This window comes from Lissotriton helveticus, chromosome 5_1 (assembly GCF_964261635.1).
Source record: "Lissotriton helveticus chromosome 5_1, aLisHel1.1, whole genome shotgun sequence".
In the NCBI taxonomy this organism is placed as follows: Eukaryota; Metazoa; Chordata; class Amphibia; order Caudata; family Salamandridae; genus Lissotriton; species Lissotriton helveticus.
This window is the reverse complement of record NC_136065.1, coordinates 459392705-459418227: the sequence shown is the minus strand read 5'-3', so window position 1 is coordinate 459418227 and position 25523 is coordinate 459392705. Positions and strand designations below refer to the sequence as shown.

The window sequence follows — 25523 nt, the reverse complement described above, 5'->3', positions numbered from 1 at the left end:
TTTTCAAAGACAGCACCCCCGTAAGTCACTATTAAGTGGTACCCCAGGTATCTAGGGCAGGAGGCTAAAGTGGTTCCCACTGGCTGCAGCATGTATTGTACTACCATAAGGGACCACTCAGAGTCAACATGCAAACTGCCATTGCAGGCTTGTGTCTTTATACAGATAAAAGTGAAAACATGACATGGCAAACATCCCTGAGGCCCGCCAAAATATGAGGGAGGTACCCTAATACTTAGAAAAGGGATGGTTATTTGTAACACAAAGAAAATAATTCCCTTTTCAATATAATCTAAAGAACAAACCTAGTCTGAGAGAACAATAATGCCCACAAACTTGATATGCAAATTGTGTGATATAGGTGGCCTATCCCCAGTATGTTAACTCACAAAGAAGGAGAAAAGAGGATAAAAGGGTGAGTATATAGGTTACTGCAATATGATTAAGGCTCCCTGTTTTCCGTTTTTACTGATTTTTACAGATAAATACAGACAGAAAAACATTTATTTTCTTGTCTGCATTTATTTTTAAATTTGGATAAAAACGGAAGTTGGGTATTTTTTGAGTGACTCCAAATACACCTTGCCATGACTGGCAGCCCAATAACTGCGTGAATTTATTAAGAAGGTTAAAAAAAGTTATTTTAGTAATGAGGCTTAAACAGCTGTAAAATAAGCACAAGGCTGATACTGAAATCTGCATATTTTCATATAAGTGCATTGATTTATCTCTGCCGGTGTTCATACCACTGAAACATGGCAAGCATTCACGCATGACTGCACATTTATTGGTTAAATAAATGTAGAAACATACCAGTTTCAGCTTTATTTTTTCATGAAACCCATAAAAAATGTGGATAAATACAGATAAAGCTGACAAAAAATAAATATGAATAAATACAGATGGAAATGTCCAAAATTTAAACACCATAAAACCGGGAGCCCTAATTATGAACTATCAACAATCAATACACAATCAAATAAAAATATATTCACATATATCATAGTTTTATTTAAAACTTTTATAAAAACAAAATACAACCACATATATCAATAAAGTCATATCCACATGATTACAAGGTGCACTATACTACATGTGTGGACATATCTGCATAAACAGATATGCCTCTGTGAAGTCTAAGTCAATTCTTAGATATCACAAGTGAACAGGGAAGCCATTTTAAGCACATGTGGTGGACACTGGCAAAAACGCGTTCCCCAGCTACATGATGGCTTCACTAAAATCTTTGGTGTTTGGTATCAAACTCCTTGTATTAATAAACCCACACTGATACCAGTGGTGGATTTATTAACACATGCACTCAGAGAGCACCTTAAAGTGCTCCCTGAAAACTTACCAGCCTCCAGTGTGTGCTGGCTGACTTGTGTTGACCAGTCTGCCACCACAGACAGGTTTCTGACCCCTGCAGGTGAGAGCCTACGCTCTCTGAGGGCATAAACAATGCCTGCTCTGGCCGAAGGTGTTGTCACCTCCTCCAAGCAGTATGGCTAAGTAATCAGCATATCAAGGACGGAGGCTTTATAGGTCTCTGATACCTTTGATATCCAACCATGGCAATCCCAGAAGGGAAAATGCCAACACCCTGTAATACTAACACTCTGACCTGGGCCCATGTGGATATGCGGAGAGGAGTGGTGCACTACTAGGCCAGTCACACCCCTAAAGTGAGCTGCGTGAGGTGCCCCCCTTTAGGAAACTTATGCCATCTTGATGGTGGCAGAATTAGCAACTCTGAGACATTATTATGCCCACTTACCACAGGAAGTGGTCAAATAGGAGAGTAGTGACCCCAAGGTTAAGTAGTCGATTGGCTACCACCCTTCACTCCCCTTAAGGTTCCTACATCTAGTATTTAGGGGAGCCCCTGGCAAGGAGATTCTAAAGACCTAAGAAGAAGAAGAACACCAAAGAGCTGCAAAGATCAAGAACTGAGAAGCAGCAACTGACTTGGCGCCAATCCTTCTTGCCTGCCTGCTGTCCCTGACAATTGTGCCAAAGACTCGTCCTGCAGCTGCTTTGCCTCCAAAAGCTTGGAAGAACTGCCAGCACTTCAAGGAGCAACAAGTATCTCCCGTGGAGTAGCGAGGCTACTTCCCTCCACGCTGCAGCCACACAAGAAGAACAGCGAGGACTCTGGACTGCAAAAACCTGACACCAGAAAGCACAACTGCCCTTCTGCCCCTCAGCCCGAGTCGATGTACGCCAATGTTGCCAACGAGGTCCTGAGACCCACCAGAGTTGAAATCCACCTTGGGTTTGCCCAGACTGGACTTCCAGTCACTGCCTGCAGCCACTTTGTGCTGGCCCCTCAACTGCGAATGTCTCCTGCAGCACGGAAGCGAAGCATAAAGATACCACTGCATTCGAGTCCTACAGACCGAGGAGAAGTGGACCAACGGCGTCCCTAAGTACCTGTTTATCTCAAGGACCGAGTTCCCCTGTGGGTATTCCCGGACTGGCCCCCCCCCCCCAGCCCCAGCTTGCAGCCTCTTTTTCCAAGGGCCGCATTCCATTGAAATCAGCGGGCCACCTGACGCCACAAGCACCTTTGCACCTGGACGTCCCACAGCCTACCAAGGTGATCTATAGGTGCTGCCTTGGACCTTGCTCCATACTTACCTTAACTCTAGAATTGGTCCAGTAAGTCGCGGCTAAGTACCCATTTGCTATTTTTAAAAGTACTTACCCAATAAAGAAGTTCTTGGTGTCAAAAATTATGTGAAGATACGTGTTATTTTTCTTTATTGGTGTGGATCTCCTTATTGAGTGCGTATCATTTATTGATTGTGTGTATGTAACAAATGTCTAACACTCCTCATTGATAAGGCTATGGCTGCTTGACCGCACTACCACAAAAAGAGCACCTTGGGATTGTTAAAACAAGCCCCTGTCCACTAATAAGAGATACCGAGAGTCTCTTTAAAATATACACATTATACCTCTTTGTGTTATATTATATAAAGAGCCAGCGTCCTACTGTGCCCTACTTTACCTCAATGCAACACACCACATAGTGTAGTTTAGTGTCAAAAAATACACCCCAACTTAGATAAGCGCTACAAAATATACTTTTGCTCAGCTCACTATAACAAGCTGGAACAACAAGTTTGTTCAGAGCCCCAAACCGCAGTCCAACCCAGCACACTAGCAGCACCTCAAATCAACACATTCTTCCAACCGTCACCATTAAACTGTGCACCCAAAGCTGCAGCGTAATCTAGATCAGTGCCTTTATTTGCAAGCATCCCCAACTTAGTGCAGTGAACTGCACTTAATAAGCTCAGTACCGCTAAACAGCACACAGATCGAAAATGTGGCAAGTTCACCCTAAAAGGAGGTCAGCGGTCAAAGAGAACAACCATTGTAGCACAGTGACCTAAACTACACTCCACAATATTTCATTCCCACCAAGATGCGCCTTAACCCGCTTTGTCTATCCAGTCAAGCAAAGGACTAGGGGTGGGAGATATATTCAGGGCCGGACTGGCCATAGCGGGCACCGGGCAATCCCCCAGTGCGCAGCACGAGTGGGGGCGGTGTTGGGCCCTGCGGGCCGTTTTTGTTACAGGTGCAAAATCGGCCCTGTACCAAAATCGGCTGAAAACCGCCCCCGGCAAAGAGCTCGGCGGCACATCCAACCCCCCCGATTGGGGAGGGGGGCCGGCCGAGCACTTTGCCAGGGCCGGTTGTGGTTCCCAGTCCGGCCCTGGATATATTCCGCTCCATCTGCGATATTGGCTGAATTTTAGCTACTCAGCTCTACACTTGTAAAGCAGAGTACCAGCAAAATTTCACCACCTGGCTGGTAGTGGAATTTTTTTTCGTGGGTGGCTCAAAAATGGTAAGTTGGCGAACGAGTTTTGGCGTACCCATGTGCGATTTTCAGTCCCTAGGAGAGCACCAAGCGAGATTTCTCCAACGCAGGGGGTCACGACCATTTGCGGTCAGAAAGCTGCCGCTCGAGTAGAAAATCTACTTACGCGACAGCAAAATCGACTCATGGAGTTGTATCCTCTGGCCCGCTATGTGATGCCATTCTTGTGGATTTTTCACTGCAGAACGAGCTCCCGGACCTAAATCACTGCACAACATGCCTATTCCTGCCTGTTAGCAGAATTCCGTGGAATCTCAAGGAGTTTTTTTGTAACTCCACGTAATTCTGTGGAGTGAAACTCCACAAGTTCCACCCAGGCCTACAAGGGACCCCAAACCCAGCATATTACTCCAACCTGCACCTCGAAGGCTGGCAATTAACTATAAATGGCTACCACAATACAGTTGGGTGCACCAAACTTCACTGCAACACAAGTTAGCACCCTAAACTGCACAAACACTCAGGTCAGCGAACCATGCCAGACCTCAAACCCGCTTATTCTCCAAGAGGGAGCCAACCTTAGTTTCTACCCAATTTCCACCTTCAGCCATCTCGAAATCCTTAACTTCCACTCATCTCAATACCCCAAACTGACCGACAACCCCGTTCAGTGCTGCAAATTGTGAACTCAGTACCCCACGCCGGACCTACCAGCTTAATACCTTCCCAGCACAAAGCATCACAGCACAACGTGGTGAACTATGGTAAGGCCACCCCCAGTTACCAAAACTGCACCAACAGTTCTGTGCTAAAATCAGCTTCAGCTTAATTGGTATCATGACTTCATGCTGACCGAACCAAGCAACCCAGACGGGACTCTCTCCGTGCCCAAAACTACAAATTACACCCCACCACTGCCCATTCAATAAAGGTGCACCATAACCATGATCAGTGAACTTAAATTTCACCCACCCAGTTCAACAAACCATAATGGAAAACCAGCTCAATCCTCCCAGAACCCTAAACCGCTCCCAGCTCTGCCAAATAATACAAATATGTACCAACAGCATAGCTCAGAGTCCTTAGATATATAGCCCCTGAGCTAGAGCTTTGCTCCCCAAAATACACCCTAACACTTAATAATGGCTGCTGCGAGCATAACAGCAACGAATCATTTATATCACTGATAAACTATCCAAACTGCATCCAATACAGGTTTGTGCACCAAACTGCTCGCCCACCAATCACAAACTGTACCTATCAAATATCTCAGTGCCGCCCAAAATTACCCCACCCTCCCACAAATATCAAGGCACAGCTTACCTTTAGCCCAACGAGGATCCGTGGTAATCTTAAAGAACCCCACAATTGATTTCTACAGGACAGCAGCAGCAACCCTCATCCGCGGGCTGTCACGTTGCAGTGGCGCCATCTCAGCACTTCTCAACCAGGCCACGTGCGCTTGTAATACCACCAATACTTGACAACAATGCTCCGTTTTTTTTGTGAGACACTTACCACACTCCGCTGCTGTACTCTTCACGAAATGTTTCTATTTCTAGAGCATCACTCGACCGTCGGTCTGGTGCCCTCTTAATGAGGACTTAGAGTGATATAGTAAATTTTAGAGTTCAATTACAATATATGCATAGTTATGCTCTCTTCAGACAGTCAGGGCCAGCCATTCTCAGCAGTCTAGCTTTTGGGCAGAAGGTACAGACATTTTGTGGTGGCAGTGCTATCCTCTCAATGTGGCGCACAGCAGGGACCGTGGCAGAGTCACACACCCGTCCAGCTTTCCTTTTTAAGGCATGGCTTAGGGCTGTGCCGGCCTGGCCCCTCTCACACATCCAGCTCGTGCGGTCTCTGAGCGCCTTACCTTTTCTAAGTGATATTTACGTCCAAGGGGCGTCACAGCTTGGCGGGCCGCGTGAAGACCCCGAAGCCGGAAGAGAGAAGCAGGTGTGAAAGGTCACAGCCCCCCCGGTCTGCTCTCACAGGTTCCGGGGTTCCCGGGCCGTGCCCTCTTCCTGGGAGAGGGCAGGGGAGGAGGAAGAGCTCCACAGCAGCTAAAGTCAACGCACAGGGGATGGGACGTTCCTCCGAAATACTGAAATAGAAGTGCAGCCGGTGAGCGCGCGGGCGGGCAGGGCTCGGCTCGCGCGAGGGCAGAGCCCCGGGGTTGGAATACCAGGCAGTGTCAGGTGTCTCACCCAGCCGGGCGCGCGCGCACCGCGGCTATTTATACACGCGGCATCATCGGCCGGACACTCGGGCCGGTTGTTTTTGGGGGGTTTTGAAGAGGACATTTCGGAACCAGGAGGCTTTGTGGATGTTCTGGTTAGCTCACAGTGGGCGAAGCTCCATCCACGTGCCTGCTGAAAGAGCACCAAAAAATGCAGAGATGACTCTGAGTCGGTGTGGACAGTTTTAGCAACAGAGGTCAAGAGTACAGAGCTGAGTGTCAGAAGCACCGGCTGTGAGATACACCTGGCAACAGGCCACCCACAGAGCCAGGGCTACAGATCACACATCAGGCCACTCAACTGAACGTGGGGGACACATGGCTTCAGGACGCACAACTTTGCGAGTGTGAAAGACTCATGGCATCAAGAGACGTTTTAAGGCATGGGTAAAGTGGGCTCTGGCCCTGGAACCCAGACTTTCAGGGGAGCCCCTTATAAAGCCTGCAGAGTCTTGCCCTGGTGGCCTTGGAATAATTCTTAAGCAGATTTTTTCAAATACCAATACCGTTTTCCTTTCATTTATTTTTAATGTGGATGATGTGTGAGAGCCTATTACAGACAATTTGCAGATAAATGTTGTGTTTATCATTCATGCAACATCCACAAAAAAGTTTCCTTTAGATCAAAACAGGACCTCACATCTTCATATGTCACAGAAAATATTAGTGAGCTGCTGTATTACAATGTTAAAAGTACACATCAACATCGATAAATATTAGATGTTAACACATTTAGAATGTGGACCAGTGTGCCTCTGCTCCTTCAGTGACCTGGCCATAGAGGGCATGAAAAAGCTGAAACCGGATCATAAATTCAAAGCTGTTCTGTCAAGGGGCCCCCAAAATACGTTTGGCCCAGGGCACCCAAAATCCTTAAGATGTACGTGATGACATCAAGATACAAATGTACTCGTGTGGGAGATCTATACATCAAGGGCATGCAATGGAAAGAGTGTAAAAGACACATAGCATTAAGACATAGGCTCCCATTAGGATGGCGGGCAGATCGTCCCTGCCATCCTAGCCGGAATGACCCCCCACCATATTAGTATGGCTGGGGGGTCCGCGGCGGACGTAAAGGCCATCCGTCGGTGACCGGGGTGGAAAAGGGTCTATATGGTGGCGGTGTCTATCAGACACCGCCAGCCATATTACAATGGGCTTTTTCAGATGCCTTTCTGTGGCGGCAATGCCGCCACGGAGGGGCATGCAGAGTCTGCTTTGGGAGCCTGATGCGGGCCCCATGGACTCCGGGGGGTTGGGGGTGCACATGGGGGTTACCTACGGTGCCTGCCATGGAAGTGCACAGCATGCCTTCCTGCCATTGTGGCGGGCGGTGCTGAGTGCACCGGCCGCCTCAATGGTAGGAATGCAGGATGCCCCCGCCACTGTGGCGGGCGCATCCTAATGCTAGCCACGGTACCCCCGCCCTTATGGCGGGTGGTCCCTTTCACCAGTCATCCTAATGACCCCCATAGTGTGGGAGACACGGAATCAGGACACACAGCAAGGAGCGTGTGGGAGGCATGGCATCACGACAGACAAATTAGTGAGAGTGAGAGATTTAGTCTATCAGAACACACGAAGGGCGAGTATCGGAGACACATGCATCAACACACACAAATGTACTAGTGTGAGAAAAACATGGCATCAGGGCACACAACTGAGCAAGTGCTAAAAACACATGCCTTCAAGACACACAAATTCACTAGTGTGGGAGAGACATGGAATCAGAACAAAAACAAGGCAGATGTGGCAGATATGGCATCAGGACACACAACTAAGCGCGAGTAAAAGCCACAAGGAATCAGGACACACAAGCTACACAAATGTGGAAGACACAAGGCACCAGGATACGCAAAGGTGCGATTGTGGAACATAACATTAAGACACATAACTGAGTATGGGTGAAAGACCAATGGGCAGTAAAACACACAAAGGCTGGGCTGGGATACACACGTCATCAGAACATAAATTAAGGCGATCATGAGAGACATGGCATCATGACACTTAACTAAGCAATAGTGAGAGTCGCAAGTAAGCAGGAACAAACAATAATAAGGATCCCGTTCCACCTTCAGCTAAAACCAAAAACAGCTAATTATTTTACAAAGCGGCAAAAACAATGGTCATCACGTAGTTATTGAACAATGGGATTCCAAAACTAAACACTTAAAAAAATATCTGCAATCAGAACAAACGAAATTCATTTTACAAAATGTCTTGATACTTCCAATGACAAGCCAAACAACACATGGAATAATAAATATGTAAAACTAAATATTTTATTCATCAAAAATAAATAAAAAGCAGTTATAAAACTTCATTGTTTGTAAACACAAAATACATATCATGAAAATTACAATAAGTCCTTGTAAAGTGTGGGTGCAGGTGATACAAATCTCTTCATCATCATCATCATCATCTTTATTCAATCATATTAGAAATTACCATAAAAGCACACATAATAAATACATTAATAAAATGTTGTTACAAGAATATTATCATTAAGATTACAAAAATGTTCTTCATGATCCTAGAATAAGATGAAAATGCATTAAAAATATAATAAAAGAGGCAATTCATTTCTCGAATATTAATTCATCAAAATTTACAATTAGCTTAATGGGCTAAATGTCAACCCCTTCCTTTTCTTCATACAGGCCCATAAGAATGTTGGGGCAGAGTAGCGAACCAAGGGGTCGGGTCGGGTTTTTAGATAAAATAAAGCTACCCGGCACTGCTTATGTCCCATTTTCTTTAGAATTGGCTTCAGGTATGCCTTCCTTTCACTCTCATACAGCCCACAGAATAGGACTATATGCAATTTGGATTGTGGTGATAAATTATCATACATGGCACATGATTAAGTTGGAATGGTTATATGTTTTTTCTGGATAACCAAGCATTAAGGGAATTCAATTAGTGCGGAATCTTAGCATAATAAATCGTTGGCGTGCTCTGTTTATGTTGGCTAAATAGGAAAAGTCTCCCACCATAGGCAGTGGATTACGGTGATAAACCTGTACTGTGGATTTTTCCTGGTAATATTCCCTGTGCTTGTGTTCAGCCTTTAACTTAAACATGCTGATAACTTTCTGCTTAGGCACCTCTTACATGCAGGGGGTCTTTAAAACGTTTTTGGAGCCCTATCTCTTTTAAGACTGACTCCACGTAACTTAACCACTTTGACCTTTTCAAGTTATCCATCGCTATACAGTTCCTTATTACCATTTGGTAATATAGAGTGCCATAGGAGGAGCGGGGCTAGATGTATACAAATCTCTTATAAAACGCCACTCTTACAGATCTTCATATATATTGATAGAATACTACCTTACAATCATATTAACATAAAAAATATAATTAAAAAATGTAATGAAAAAGTTAAAACCAGATTCGAAACAAAGCCAAACTTTAGGATACTGTCAACGTGGTGTTTCGCTGAAAGATCAAATATTCATCACCTTCTTCAGGACAATCATTAAGCATTTACAAATCATCCCTTATCAAGTTGAGCAAGGCCTCAAAAATGTTTTCTTCCCTTTTGATCAGGGATTGTCTCTCTTTACCACCAGGTATAACGACATCTACGCAAATCGTTTCCTCAGGATACAGCCTTATGACAGTTTGTTTGTTACATATACCCTGTCCCTTTTCAGTGAATAAGGGTAACTCTTTTGTGTTTTTGCAAATGCAAGTAAGCAGGACACACAACTACACAAATGTGAAAAACACAAGGCACCAGAACACTCAAAGGATAAATGATGAAGACCCATGGTATGAGGGCACATAACTGAGCGAGAGACATTGCAACAGTTCACATATGCTAGAGTGTAGGAAACACATGGTGCCAGACACACGGTTGAGCAAGTGTGACAGATACACAACCTCAGGACACACAAATGAGTGAGTGTGGGAGACAAATGGCATCAAGGAACGCATCTGACTGTCCCAAAGCATCAGGAAAGAACTGCAGGGGTGCGATAGACATATGGCATTAGGACATTCAATAGAGCGAGTGATGCAATGATTTTTTTTGGGGGGAGATGGAAGTTTGGCAGATTTGAGGGGATATGGCGGACAAGATTACATTGGTGCCCTGCCTCTTGCGTGAGGAGTGGTGCGAGGATATGTTGGTAGTTGGTGTTCGGGATGAGCAGTGTTGAGCTCGGCCCATGAGGAGAGCGTCGGAGGGCATGATGGCGGCACTGTTATAGTCCATATCAGTACCCCAATATCTGTTCAGGTAATACATGCACCTTTAACCTACATTGCCCTCATATTACACTACATAACGGTTCTTAGGACTGACCTTTTACCTAGTTGAGGTAATGACTAGAGGACCTGGGGATTTCTCCGAAAGGCCTAAGCCTCATTCATTATGCATGAGGATTCTTGGAATCACAGCTAGACAGCAGGCCGAACATCTCCTGCATAAAAACTATGTACAAGGGTTATTCCTTCCGTCATCCTAGTTCAACATGACGACGCGAGGTATATCCCAGGGGGTATCACTTTGGGTATATATACACCATCTCTTTCTAAGGTACAGAGAGGAGAAAAGGACTTCCATGCCAACACACTGATGCGAGACGCTGAGGCTCCTGCACGCAGACACTCCAGCTTGCAGTGGTCTGACATCCCTTGCGGGGTGTGCACCTCGAGACCAGAACGGGGTCCCACAGTCTCTATCTTCATGTACTGGGGTTGACTTTATCCTAGAGGGAGTCTTGGCTTTACACCCACATCCATGCTAGGTACATTCAGGTACATTTAGTTAGGGACGCATCTTAGGAGTACGCGTTTATTACTGTCATGTATTCTTATACTTGCCTGTATTTATAGTTTTAGCACTATGGTGGAAATCTACCATTCTTTTACCCTGTTAGTGCTTATCATCATTTATATCTGTTACTGTCTAACGGTTGTTTCAGCACACCTATTTTACACTAGAATGACGCTGGTTCAACAAATACTTATTGAGAAATGTCCCCACTGTTTATTCTGTGTATCGCTCTCTGAGACAAAGTGAGCACGAGTGACTGAGCGAAAAGAAGCCTTGTTTCTACAATCCCTGATGGGACAGAGTTGTCATGTTTGATAGTTGCCAAGAACTATACTCTCCTTGGTAAGAGGTGTTTCTAGTGGTATTGTGAGCTTGGTGACATACTCAGTGGGGGTGTCTCGAATCAGTTTGGACACCAAGCCTGCAGATCTTATATATGTTTATATGAATTATACGAGATCTGGGCCAAAGAATGTAACTAACAAAGGTGAAGCGAGCTCTAGTGGAGTGCAAGCGAAGCAGGAGGAATGCAGGAATAGAGGGGGTGTGGCTAGCAGCCCAAGATGGTGGTCGCATAAGTGACATGCTCTGGGGTGCCTAATCCGACCATTTATTTACAAACTCTGCCTTTTCAGATGCTGGCCAGGTCTCCAAATGTAGCCAGACACCAAAGGGCTGAAAAACTGGCCCAGAGGGGAGTTGCTGAGCGGTACTGGACGGGTTCAGGACCTCAGAATATCCCTACGCCGTGGCGGGCCTGCGCCTCTAGGTGTGAGCATCAAAGCAGCGAGCTTTCCTGAGGCACGCGCTGGACTGGATTGCGCAACGACGGCGTGCAATTACACGCGAGACCCCGGATTTTCGCCTGGTTGCACCCAAACGGCATTGAGCACTAGAGAGCCCTACGGAGACATGGCATGATATGGGACGGCTGCCAGACATCATCCAGAACTGGATTAAGTGGATTATTTACTGCAGCCTTTTTTCAGCGGATGCGGCAGACCCGAGGGGCAATTGTGGATCCATCTATCTCCTCCCCCTGGTTGCGGCTCTAAATTCTGCGGGGTTGTGGAGGTGCGGAGACAGGGCGGATGGATACCTGAGACGCCCCCCCCCCTACGAAGAGGCAAGTCCCTGAGTACCGAGGTACGTAGTGGGGTACCGGCTTCCCCAGGCGACCCCCTCTCTGAACTGATACTGAACTTCTGGGCATGCGGGCCCGAGCGGGGGCCCTGGGAACTATCCTATTTGGCCTCTGGTGGCCACAGAGGCCTGCCTGTGCCCCCAAGGTCCTGCTAACTGACGAGGACATTTACGGGGCTCCTCTCCTCAATTCTGGCTTACGGGGACAGATGGGACCCGGAAGATGGTAATACCGGGGTCCCCACGTCATGCCGAGGTTCCACCAGTGTGGGCTGGCCCCAACCATGGACAATATAAACCATGGATAAGCCCACCACATACATCTGGGCCACCCCCGGAGAGGGGTACTGTGGTTGTCCCATACATTACGCACCAGAGAGAGAAGAAGGGCGGATCTCACCACCAAGGGTAAGTAAGGGATTATCAGGTCTGTTGTCCCACTGATTTAGTGCCCTCCTCGCCTTGATAACTGAGTGGAACTGGGCAGTGCTGTGAGAGGCTACAGGAGATTAGACACTGTGCCCCCCCAGAGACCAATGAGGAGGGGGCTGTGAGAACCTACGAATACCAACATGCCACCCTCTCAAGCATTGTTCCCTCCAGTACCTTCATTCATCATCCAGTAGGCTCAGTGACTTAATCGAAGTGGTGTTCTGGAGTGCTGAGCCATAACTTATAACTAGTCCAATCACCAGTAAACATGGGCAGAGAGAAGACAAGAACAGTGTCGGAGTCTGGAAGGGCTGGAAACCTCATCTGTGCGCTCCCGGCAGGCTGAGGATGGGGCCACATCCACCCCTTCCACTGATAAACTGGACATGATCCTGCAGGAAATTCATGACTCCAGATCCGCAATCGCACAGCAGCTAGTCGCAATCTCGGCAGAACTCAACCTACTCAATGATGATCACAGAAAACTGGCTGATAAAGTGAAGTCAAATGAGCAGATGCTAGACACTATGGTACCGCAGGTGAAAGAGCATGATGAGCAACTGCTGCATATGCGCCAACAATGATTGAATCCTTACAGGCCCGCGCGGATGATGCAGAAGGACGCACCTTGCGCAATAACCTCAGAATAGTGGGTCTTCCGGAGGGATCGGAGGGCCCTAACCCAACAACATTTATAGAGGAGTGGCTAAAAACTAGCATGGCCCCTAAAATACTGTCTGCGCTCTTCATGGTTGAGTGGGCCCATCGAGTCCCCAAGCATCGGCCCATTCCTGAGGTGAACCCCTGACCGATACTGGCCAGGATCCTGAATTACAGGGATCGGGATCACGTGTTACAAGCAGCAAGGGACAATGGCATGCTACAATTAGATAATGTAAACATTTCAATCTTCCAGGACTACACTCTAGCGGTCCAACGCAAATGTTTTTCATTCATGGAAGTCAAGGCTCGGCCCGTGCTGCGGGTCTTACATTCGCCCTTTTATTCCTGACCAAATTGAAAATCATCCACCACCAGCTTTCCTTAATCTTCGACGCGAGGAGAGTGCATGGGATTGGCTGGACAGGTATTTCCTTGACACCTTACCGACTAGACGCCCTAAGAACTCACAACAGAAACCTCGGAGGCGCAGAAAAGGACTTATGACACAAAGTACTGGGACTAGCCCTCCTTCCCGTCAGGTGGTATGGGAGGGCAGACAGGAAGCCCTCCGGTCTGCATCTGCCTTGCGGACTCTTCACTCGCCTATCAGCGCAAGCCCCTCTGATGAGATGAACTCAGACTCGGGGGGGGGTTGGGTGGCATTGTTTTCATCAGAGTCCACGCAACTGAGTAACGACCCGCTGGGCTGAATCTGTTGTGGTTGCACTGGGAGGATGTCCCTTCACTACTCAGATATTATACACATGATCTGAGGAAAGTTCTAAAATGGTTTCAGTTGGGCCCCGGCTAGTGAAAAATATGCCATGATAGGAATATATCCTAAGAGTCTGTATGGTAAGAATCGTTTGAAATGTCCCGTGGTCTGGCCTGTCTTGGGATAATCCACCCATTGCATATGGTATATACTTATAACAAGTACGCAGCTTACCCCACAAGTGAAAGCAATTGTTTCAGTGAAAGTGTATTAAATTTAATGTTTCTTGCACAGTTTGGTTGAGTGAAGTTTAATCGTTTGACCCAGTATTGGGCTAATGTTATATTAGTTAAACTGCAGCTGGTCTATCTGCTCGCAATCGCGGGGGTGGGGGGTCAGAGAGGGGGGGCGGACTAAAATGGCTTCTGTGTTTTTTTAATGATGTAGGTTGCTAAATCGTACACTATCATCTCCTGGAATGTTCGGGTATGGGATCGATTCACAAGTGCCATAGAATTGTAGCTCAATTACACAGTTGTCGAGCTCAAATAGTATATTTGCAAGAGATACATTTGATATCCTCAGAAACTTGTAAATTGCAGAGATGTTGGAGGGGCCAGCTTTATGCAAGTGCTTATTCTGACTTTTCAAGAGGGGCAGCAATCTGGTTACAAGCCGGGGTTCACTTTTCTCTTAATGAGAGCAGAATAAATGACCAAGGTAGATATGTGTTGCTACGAGGAGCCCTAGATAGCAAACAAATAGTATTGGGGTCCATTTATGCACCTAATGTTGATCAGGATGCCTTCCTGTCCCGACTGTTGCATGCTCTCTCAGACTGGACTCAGTATACGTGGATACTGGGAGGAGATTTTAATGCGGTATTCGATGTGCAACTAGACCGATCCCACCCTCCCCTATCGAACACGACTGCTATAGCGCAGGCCACTAACTTAGCCAGAGGGACACAGGGGTGGGGTTGACTTGATATCAGGAGACTACAGCATATTGATATGCAAGAATATTCCTATTGTTCCCACCCGCACTGTTTACACACCCTTCTGGATCACCTCCTTTGCACACCAGACCTATTCCCATCGATCATACAGAGCATTTACTTGGGAAAAACCATCTCAGACCATAATCCAATAGAATTGATTCTTAGTTGGGGCCGGATCCCCTCGCCAATACCGACATGGCATTTGGAGCCCTTAAAATTAGAAGATCCAGTGTTTCATAACACACTAGCAACTGCCATCACTACATATTTTGACAAATATGAGGGTACAGCCACGACTAGATCAGTGGAATGGGAAGCTCTTAAGGTAAAAATATGAGGAGTCTCCATGGTGACGTTAGTAGGTGCCTTAGAGGGAGGTAGCCCGAGACATAACAGAGTTGGAGGATAAATTGCAGGCACTAGAGTTAGCTGCCAGAACGGATATGAGAGGAGCAGAAGATCTACAAGAGGCTAGAATAAAATATGCAAAGTTATTAGAACGACTGTGAACGATTGATTTGAATGCATACACATTGTGCATGCATGCAGAGGCAGACAGGGCCAGCACATTCTTAGTGCGATAGATAAAACCACAAACATCACCCACACCAATCCTGGAGGTCCATGATAGTCACCACACATTGGTCACCTCCCAAGCAGAAATAAATAGGGCATTTCAGGAGTATTACATGAATCTTTACGCAGCCCCTCCCCTTGACACAACAGAAGCAACCACTGAATTTCTTGGATCTGTAGAGCTCCTTACTATTTCCGACGCAAATGCCGAGGATTTGGCGGGCCACTTTCCCCTATCGAGATCCGTGGTGCAATAAAGGCACTTGCCTGTAATCAAACCCGGGCTCAGATGGTCCCCCATCGAATTCTATTCAGCATTTGCGACACAACTAGTCCCTAACTTATTCCAACTTTATACCACCTCACTTGCTGAGGGAGTTCTGCCCCCCACAACCAGAGAGGTAATAGTGAATTCCTTATTGAAAGCCGATAAGTCCCCAACTGATCTCAAATCCTATAGACCCCCATCAATTCTCAATACAGAATATAAAATTATCTGGAAAATCGTAGCTTAGAGACTGCTTCCCAAATTAATACAAACAGATCAAAGGTGTTTCATACCCAAACATAGCAGAATAGAGGCGTTAGGGAGTGCTACTGCCCCAATTTGAAAGGAGCAATGGTGGAAAATGTAATAAAAACTACATTGGTAGTGACCTCATGGTAATGGGTCGAGGCATTGGCCTTCTTTATTTTCATTTAGATCTTGGAGGCACGTGGCATCAGGGCTCTATTTTAGAAAAAAACGGCTAAATCTGCAAACATCTTCTTCCAGGCTCTCAAGAACATTATGCATCTTGTGTCTACAGACCACCTGAAGTTAACTGTTCATGCTCTTATTGTCTCCTGGGTAGACTTTATGGATGCAATTCAAGCAAGAGTCTACAACAGTTTATTCACCACTTAAAGTAACAATTCACTTAGCGCCTAAACTAACTATCACATCAGAAAATGTTGACCAGATCACCCCCATTCTCTGTGAGCTTCACTGGCTGCCTTTGAATGCAAGGGCCAGGTTAAAATTGTGCTGCCTTATTTGGAAAGCTATTCCTCAAAAGAACATTCCTTACATATCCATAATTACTACTCTTGTCTGGTGGACTAAATGGTCTGCGGAGCTGTAAGTCTCTGCAGAGTGAGTGCTTTAGATTCAGAGCATCTTTTACAAAAAGGAGCCCTTCACTGCTCAGTTACAACTTCCTGGAGGTAGCTGTTACTCAATATCAGAGCTCAGCTCAACCTCTTTAAATTCTGGAGGCACCTTAAGACTCACCTCTTCTACCTCTTCCTCAACTAGCTTCATACAGTTAACTTCTGGTTTTAAAAACATTGTAGCTCTTTTGTTATACAACTCAGAAACAGTTCTGTGATACAATGTCACACCTCCTGTTTAATCATTCTGAAATTCAATCTGTTTATCCCAGGTAATGTTACATTGTATAACGAATGCCCTGATACATTTTAGTGCGGGACTGACATACAAGAATGTTAAATAAAGAAATGTAAATTATCAATGTGGGACAGCTATGGTGTTAAACTTGTGGGTAAGTGGGTGAGAGCTAGGACATCAGAGGCAATGAAAGGAGACACAGGGTCAGGCTACCTTATGAATCTGGGGCAAAGGACACACAGCATTCAGCCATCTTAGACTTTGCTTGTATGGGAAATCAATGGCACCAGATAACGTCAAATGGGGACTCAACTTACCTTTGGTATCACTCCACAATAGTGAGAATGGGGGGCTTAGAGCATTGGATCACACAAGCGAGGCTAGGGGGAACAAGTCTCTGCTTCATCTCATAGAGTGAGCTTGTGAGACATTTAGCAATCCATCCTATGAAGTGAGTGTGAGAGATATGGCATCAACCTATAGCAGCGAAATAATGTGGAGAAACATGACATCTGGCTACCCTAGGGAATGAGGGTGTGGGACAAGGCGTTAGCCTACTCTAGGAAATAATCAGCAGAGAAACACCACATCAAGCTACGTTGGAATGTAAGCTTGACAAAAAAAAGTCAACCTTATAAAGGGGCACGTATGGGAATCAAAGAGCACTGGGCAGCCTTATGGAATGGGGGCGCGTGACACATTGCATCCGCACACCTTATGGAAAGAGAATGAGAAAAAAACAGCAAATCAGATTGTCCTACAGGGGAAACTAGAAAGAAAAATAACATTAAGACACCCTCAGGAGTGACGTTGACAAAATACCATACCAGACCATGCTGAAGAGCACAAGCATGAGACCTGGTGCACCAGCAAACCCTAATGCTCAACGGAAGGATAAATGAAGCAGCAAAGGGAAGTATCACATAAAGCAATCATTGTGGAGCTAAGTTAATCTCGCTGCTTCAGTTTTGGGCTTACTAGTGTCTTAACCGCATGCACGCTAGCGATTTTCCCGCTGCGCGCTGCGATTTTAAAAAACCCGCGTTACATGACGAGCTCAGCTCGTCATCAGCGTAGCGCAGGTTACGCTCATGACGAGCTGAGCTCGTCATGAGCGCCGAAGGGGTTAAGTAGTTGAAGAATGAGAGTAGTGCTATTTTACATTCTCTGTGGTAAATGGTTGCCTGCCATGAGATCTTTAAAGTAAATGTGCTGCTTTTGGCTGGAAATGTAGCAGCATGACATATCTAAATTAAACAATAGAACATAACCCAATAGCATGCACAAAGCAGCATACCAATACATTTAAAACAATAGGGCAAATCATAACAGCCAAAACGGAATGCAAAGAACCTTCTGTGGCATATAATACAACAAAATCACTTGCTAATAATGCTGCACAAAACAGACACAGATCCTTGTGGCTGGGGGTGAATGTTTGTATTGTTCAGCAATCCGTCCATCAATTGTTCCTTTTGCTTTTGTCGCCTTAAGTGGGAAGGGTATGCCCAGAAGTGGGTCCCGTGCTCACTGCGCCACTGGATTCAAGCTAGCCTTCCTGATGAGTGGTGATGCCCCGAAACTGGTCCTAGGATGCTTGTTTCTGGTCTAGAGAGGACATGGCTTTGCAGTTCGGTCTGGACTATTCCCATGAGGAACAGGGTCAAGACAGATTTGCATATGTCTGGGTCCAAGCTAGGGTGGCGTAGTGAGCAAAAGAATGATGGATAAAACCCAGATCCTTGTGACTGGGGGTGAATGTTTGCAATATTCAACAGTAGGTCCATCAATTGTTCCTTTTGGTTTTGCCACCCTAAGTGGGAACTGTATGTAAAGACGTGGGTCCAGTGCTCACTGCGCCACTGGATTCACGCCCCTCCCTACCTGTCCAGCACTTATCCCCTCAGCAGTGGTGTCCCCCAAGGCTCTGCTCTGAGCCCCACATTGTTTAACGAGTACGTCCGCCCTCTAGCCCTCCTGGCCAAAGCCCGGAAGATCAACTTGATATCATATGGGGACGACATGCAACTGTTATTCACTTTCACCAACAACCCAGCCCAAGACCAACTGAAATTCTGTGATGATGTCTTGGCCCTCTCAGATTGGATGGCGGAAAATTACCTCCAACTTAATTCTTCAAAAACAGAGGTGCTTCTGGTTGGACCCCCACAAATGGGACTACCAGTGGTGGCCCGCTGCCCTGGGCACTCCACCCCAACCGACAAGCACAGTTAAGAATCTAGGGGTTCTGATGGACAACTCCCTCTCTTTCGAGCTTCATGCCAAAAAAGTGGCAGGTACATGCTTTGGCCACCTACGCAGTCTGAAACACATTTTTCTTTTTTTGGCGCTCCCACCCCACAAGTGATTATTCAGTCGGTGGTTCTGTCACGTCTTAACTATTGTAACGAACTGCTACTGGGCGTAAATAAAACTGTCACGAAGAGACTTCAAAGGGCACAGAATGTGGCTGCCCGCATTCTTTTTGCCCTCCCTAAGCACTGCCATACCTCCCATCTCCTGTACCGCCTACAGTGGCTGCCTATCGAACAGAGAATTCAGTTCAAAACTCTCTGCATCACTCAAAAGATCTTACACGGCCAGGGCTCTCAGATACTGCAGGGGCTCTGCACACTATATGTCCCAACGCGAGTACTGCGCTCTGTCAATCTGCATCTGGCCTGCACTACTAGGGTGCACAGGAGCAGAGCGGGGGGGGATCGTTTAGGTCCCTGGCCCCAGCCCTATGGAACTCTACTCCAATAACGGCCCACAGCACACAAGATCACTGGCCATTCAGATCAAAACCTGGCTGTTGTCATCCATCTAGCACACAATGTGCGTGCATGCTGCGCTCCCATTCCCTGGGCCTTTAGAAACGGACATTACCTGGCTGTCTTTCCATCTGGCTAGCAATCAATTTCCATGGTCACCCGTTCGCGAGCACTGGAACGCCCCGTTGCTGGGGCAGTCATGCGCTATACAAGCATTCCTAACATAACATAACATTCAAGCTAGCCTGGCTGATGAGGGGTGATGCCCTGAAACCACGGAGAACCTGGCTTGGCAATTCGAGCTGGACTGTTCCCATGAGGAACAGGGTCAAAACTGATTTGCATTTGGATGGGTCAAAACTGGGGTGGCGAGGTGAGCAAAAGAACAATGGATTAAACCCAGATCTTTGTGACTGGAGGTGAATGTTGAATTCTTCAGCATTCTGTCCATCAATTTTTCATTTTGCTTTTGTCGCCCTAAGTGAGAAGGGTATGCCCAGACGTGGGTGCGGTGCTCACTGCGCCACTGGATTCAAGCTAGCCTGACTGATATGGGGTAATGCCCCAAAACCGGCCCTAGAATGCTTGTTTCTGGTCCAGGGAAGACCCGGCTTGGCAGTTCGGGCCGGACTATTCCACGAGGAACAGGGTCAAGACTGATTTGCATATGGCTGGGTCCAGACTTGGGTGGAGTGGTGAGCATAAGAACAATGGATTAATCCCAGATCCTTGTGACTGGGGTGAATGTTTGAATTGTTCAGCACTCCGTCTATCAATTGTTCCTTTTGCTTTGTCACAAAACACAATAGCATGAAATACAACAAAACTCATCAATACAACAAAATAATACCACACAACAAATAGGCACAAACGTTCTGGTCACATTTTACCAGACTTTATCACCTCCAAAATCCTGTTTTCAGAATACGAGGGCAAATGGTGTTTGGAGCAAGCGTCTCCTTAACTTACCTCCAAAGACATGAAAGTAAAAAAAAACTGATCCGGCGTAAACTTGCAAAATAATGTTGGAAACAGCCAATTACTTTTCACCTTCACAAAACATGCCGTAGTGCATTTTCTCTTTCTAAGTTCATGAGATAAGGCAAGCTGAATGTAACAGCCACTGATGGCCTCGTGGGGGCTTGCTTGCAGCATGTACTCGACTTGTTCAAGGCAGGGCGTATCACACTTGTGTTGCAGGTGCACCACCAAAATAACATGAATTTCTAGACCTCTAAAATGGGGAGAGGGGTGCCAGCACACATTTTCCTTTCTCAGTGTTTCTGTGGACACTTCCAACTGCTGCTCACATTGTTTTGATGGATAATTTTTTTTTTATTATGGTGGTTTTCCAAGGGTTAATGTTAGCCCATTAGCATTGAGATGTCCCCATTTAATCTCTGCCCTCTCACCCAACCAGCTGTTTAACCAGCCATTGCTTACAAGACAAAAATCAGAACATCATGAACTAAATTTTATTTTGCATTTAACTAGGCTGTAAAGTGGCACTATGACATATGATACTATCAGCTAGTCCTGGCTTTTCAACCAACAGCATGTTACATTGTAGGGTTTGTGTTTTTGATTTTAACACTTTCATTATCAAGTCTAATTCCTAGCATGCAAAGTGCTGTTGGCTAAAATGGTTAGATATGGCCAAAGATGTCATAAATGACATGGTGCCACCTGTCAGCTATGTAAGCTATGTTTTAAAATGTGACTATGGCTTGAATAGGAATTGGTCAGTATATTCCAAACTATGCATAAGCCTGTTTGCGCACAGTTCGGAATTACGAGTTGGTAGGTATTTAACGCATCATATATTTATCGGATGCGTTAAATATGTCAACCTTCATTAAATCTCAAAAGGGCAAGCCTGCTGAAATTTAACGGGTGAAAAGAATATAATGTTTACTGTAACATGCAGATTTTAATGCATTTAACTCCAAAAATCCCGATATTCTCCATTAACTCTTAATAGCTTTATTTATTGCACCTGCTAAATAACGTACCCCATGTATCATTATTTATCAAGTGTGATAAATAGCACCCAAACTCGTAATCAGGGACAACGATGTCAAATGCAATTTGAAAACTGCATGTTTCATGCGTAAAACCAAAGGTACCTGGGTGTGTTTATTTACATAAAGGGTTTTCCCTGACCCAGGAATCTGATCCTAATCAGGGGGTCCTTGTTTTCTCACATATTAAAACCAAAGGTAAACTGTGTTCACATTTTATTTCCGTTTAAAACACTTTATTGGATTTTATCATTAAGAACTTCACAAGATAAAAGGGGTATCAATAGGAAATTCTGCTCACATATTTTGTAAGGATTCATTCTTTTTAAACAAATATTGGCATTGTGGGTCGTTTTGTCTTTTGTGTATGGAAAGGTTTTATACCAAGCTTCAAAACACAATAAATGTACAATATGGACAGAAGAAGCGTAAACTTCCCTAACACAAAGAATAAATAAAAGAGAGATCACAGTATCAGAAGGAAGACCACGTGATTCTCTCATGGATACAGGACAGGTACAACATTGGTAGCTGGCACACTAAAGAGGGAGAGAGAGGAGGTTACGGACTATCGTACGTTCTCTGTTAAAATTAATAAATATACAATAAGTACAAATCTCCTGGAATAAACAGTCAAACGCCTTCTGGAACTATTATTCTTTCATGTATTCATATTGGATGATGATTCCTCATCTACCTAGTGTGGTATTCTTGACAGTATGTTCCGCATCTAGTACTGGGAAGCTTTGGGTAGTATTACTATTCAATGGTTTTAGAGTCTTCTCGTGATGGGTTCTCTAGTCTGAGTGAGGTTATCTCCCTTATGTCAATTAAATTGTCAGACCTATATTAAAATGTGTGTGGGTGAGAAAAAACGTTATGTAGTGGTGTGTCCACAAGGTTAAAAATAGGAAGGACAAGCCATGGACTCTGTTTTTTTTCCCACCGAAATGTTTCAGTGCTCGAATATTATTCCTTTGGAGTCAAGTGCCTTCCTCAGGATTTCAGGTATCTTATATCAAATGTTTTGAAATGGCCTCTGGTTTGTATGGCATGTTATATAAGTGCATTTATTATAGTATTTGTGTTTTCATACAATTGGGCAATAGCAGTGGAAACACCTTTTCTCCATAGAACAGATACATCTTGGACAGTGCAAGATTCCTTCCTTTGGAAGACAAGTACAGTTAGAGCAGTAGCAGTGCAAACTTTTCCCATCACAGGACAGGTGCTGATCAGGCTGCAGCAGTGCAAACTTTGCATCCTCGAAGAACAGGTACAGCATGGCTGTAGGAAAACAAACGTCCGTCTCTCAAAGAAGGCAGCAAGTGAAATCTTCCATTCCCTGCATAACAGACTATGCAGTACAGAATGTAGAAGCTTTCACCTCTCACAAAACATGCACTGTTAAGGCAAGTGTGATATGTTAGTTACAGAAAGAAATCTGGAGCAGGTGTTTAACTCAATGATATGACTGTATAAGTGGATGGTTGATTAATTATGCACGTTCTGACACCATTCTCACTTAGGTAATAATCTACCTAGGCATCTTGAAAGTCCTACTGCTGTCACAGGGATATTTTCTGTATCTGCTGAATCTTGTATTTTCCTATATCTGAAAAGTAGCTGGGACTTGGTAGGTCTGTATTTTTGGAACAGCTCAGCCAGAGCCTAAGTGCAGGAAATCCGCTTTTTCTACGTGGTCTCCCCGGATGTTTTTCACTTTTGCTAGCTTTAAAACTCTGTGCACTCTACCCCTACTAACCAGTAGTAACATGTCTATACTACGCCATTTAACATGGTCGGATTGCCATACTCCTAATTTGTATATTTAACTTGCCTATAATTCCATGATATAGGATCAAAAATGTGCCCAGTGCCTGGAAGTTAAATACCACTAGTTGAATGCAGCCCTTATTACACCATCCACTACAGTGGCAGTGCAAACATGGCTTCTGGCCAACAATTGTAGCTTGACGGCGGCAGTGTAAAACCCGTAATTCGACCTATCAAAATAAACCATTTCAACATGTAAAAACCTCCATTTTAATTATGAACAGGTCACTCCTATGAAGCCTTGACACTCACAAGGCACGGTACATGGTATTTAAAAGTAAGGTAAGTAGAAGATTGGTGTTCACATATCTTTACAGTGATTAACACTCAAAAGCTGTTTTCACTTTGGTAGGCCTAGCTATACTATGTGGAAAACCAGAGAACATATTAAAAATAATAATACTGTATTTTGGGACCAGCTAAAATAATAATTAAAAAACTATGTTTTATAAATGCAGATTGCCTGTGCACACGTGAAAATTAAAGGCAGAACAAATACTGTAAATCCAGCATACAATAATAACAGTAGTCCAATGATGCGTTTTGTTCTTGGTTTAATGCCAATACGATGCCCAGCCTGGCTGGGCATTGTATCATCATCATTGGACTACTGTTATTGTTGTATGCTGGATTTGCAGTATTTGTTCTGCCTTTATATTTCACGTGTGCACAGGCAATCTACATTTGTTGTTCTGAGGCCTTGTGTCTACCTTGGGGGTTTAGGGTCATCCCCCTGCCTGTGGCACTGTTTCACATTGTCACGTTCTACATACACCACGTATACTTGAGTAGGCGCCAACGAATACCGCATTACGAGAAACCCATCCGATTATTAACTATGTTTTATAGTTATTAAAAATCCAATTGAATTGTGAAGTCATATTTTCAATAAGTATTAAGGAAAAGTAACTTTTAGAAAGTTATCTTTTCCCTACTTAAATGTCCCGGAGGCTAATTTGCATTGGCATCCGCCCCACACCCGGCATTGCTTTCTCGTTTTAGTGTTTCTCAATTGAATGTTGCTTCTCCCTCCCACCCAGTTTCTGTTGATGCCCCCTCCCATAGCCCACTCCCTTTTGCTGCCCCAACTCACCCTCCGGCTTCCCTTTGCTACTTCCTCCCTAAAGTTTTTTTTTAAGTAACTTATTTTTTTATTTTGCAACGAACCAGGCAGCACATTGCTGCTGCCGGGCCCGTTTTAAAAACACTTTTGCTCTACTTCTATTTCTTTTCTGGTTTTTGCTTCATTTTGTAGGTGCACACACGTAATAGACCATAAGCCACATGTATCAATATTAGGAATAGCAATTTCCTAATTTCAATTTTCTATGAATCGCAATTAGGTAATCGCTGTTCCTAATGCATGAGACACAATGAGTTTCATTTAGCGATTCCCAGGGTGTTGCAAATCGATCTACTTCATTAATATTAACGAGGTAGATCGCAATTTGCGACTCAATAGGAATCGCCAAATTCAGGAGAATGTTGGAATCCTGGGGTCAGTACACCACCATGTTCGTGATTGCTTTTTAATAAAGCAATCATTTTTTTTTAAAATACAGCCCTCTTTCCTTAGAGGAAAATGGGTTGCATTTAAAAGAAAAAATGAAAAGATTTATTTTCCTTTTTTAAGAACAGGCATTGGTCCCCCAGGCAGTGGTCCCTGGGACCACTGCCTGCTCTTAAAAAAGTTTTCTCCACCATTAACAAAGGGGAAGGGGTACATTGGGGACCCCTTCCAATTTGCGCATGGGTTACTATCAGATTGAATCTGATGCTAAACTGCGAATGTTTCGCGACCGGTTTTTGGTCTCAAAACATTCCTACTTACCGCTGCGATTCGGTATTAGGAAAGGACAACGCCCCTTCCTAATACCGACTCGCAAACCCATTTTGCTATTCGGTAACAGGTTACCGAATCGCAAAATAGAGGTTGGTACATTGGAAAACGATTTTTGCCTTCGCCTACGAAAATTGTTTCATACATTTCGCCCCATGTGTGTCTACAACATGATGAAGCTGTGCGCTCACATCATCGCATGTCTTTTTTTTTCCCCCCAACCTGTTGGTTTTGCTGGTGCTTGGTTTTGCCTTGTTCTCAGTA

At 45.0% G+C, this 25523-nt stretch overlaps 1 protein-coding gene across 1 annotated transcript in view; it reads right to left on the bottom strand.

Annotated features, from left to right (window-relative positions):
* The window catches only part of C5_1H10orf71 (chromosome 5_1 C10orf71 homolog), a 133549-nt gene extending 127765 nt beyond the window's left edge, over positions 1-5784 (bottom strand). The window contains exon 1 of the mRNA XM_078642709.1: positions 5715-5784. The gene's annotated coding sequence lies outside the window, so the exon portion shown is untranslated. The remainder of the gene's footprint in view (positions 1-5714) is intronic.
* Between the last annotated feature and the right edge of the window lie 19739 nt (positions 5785-25523).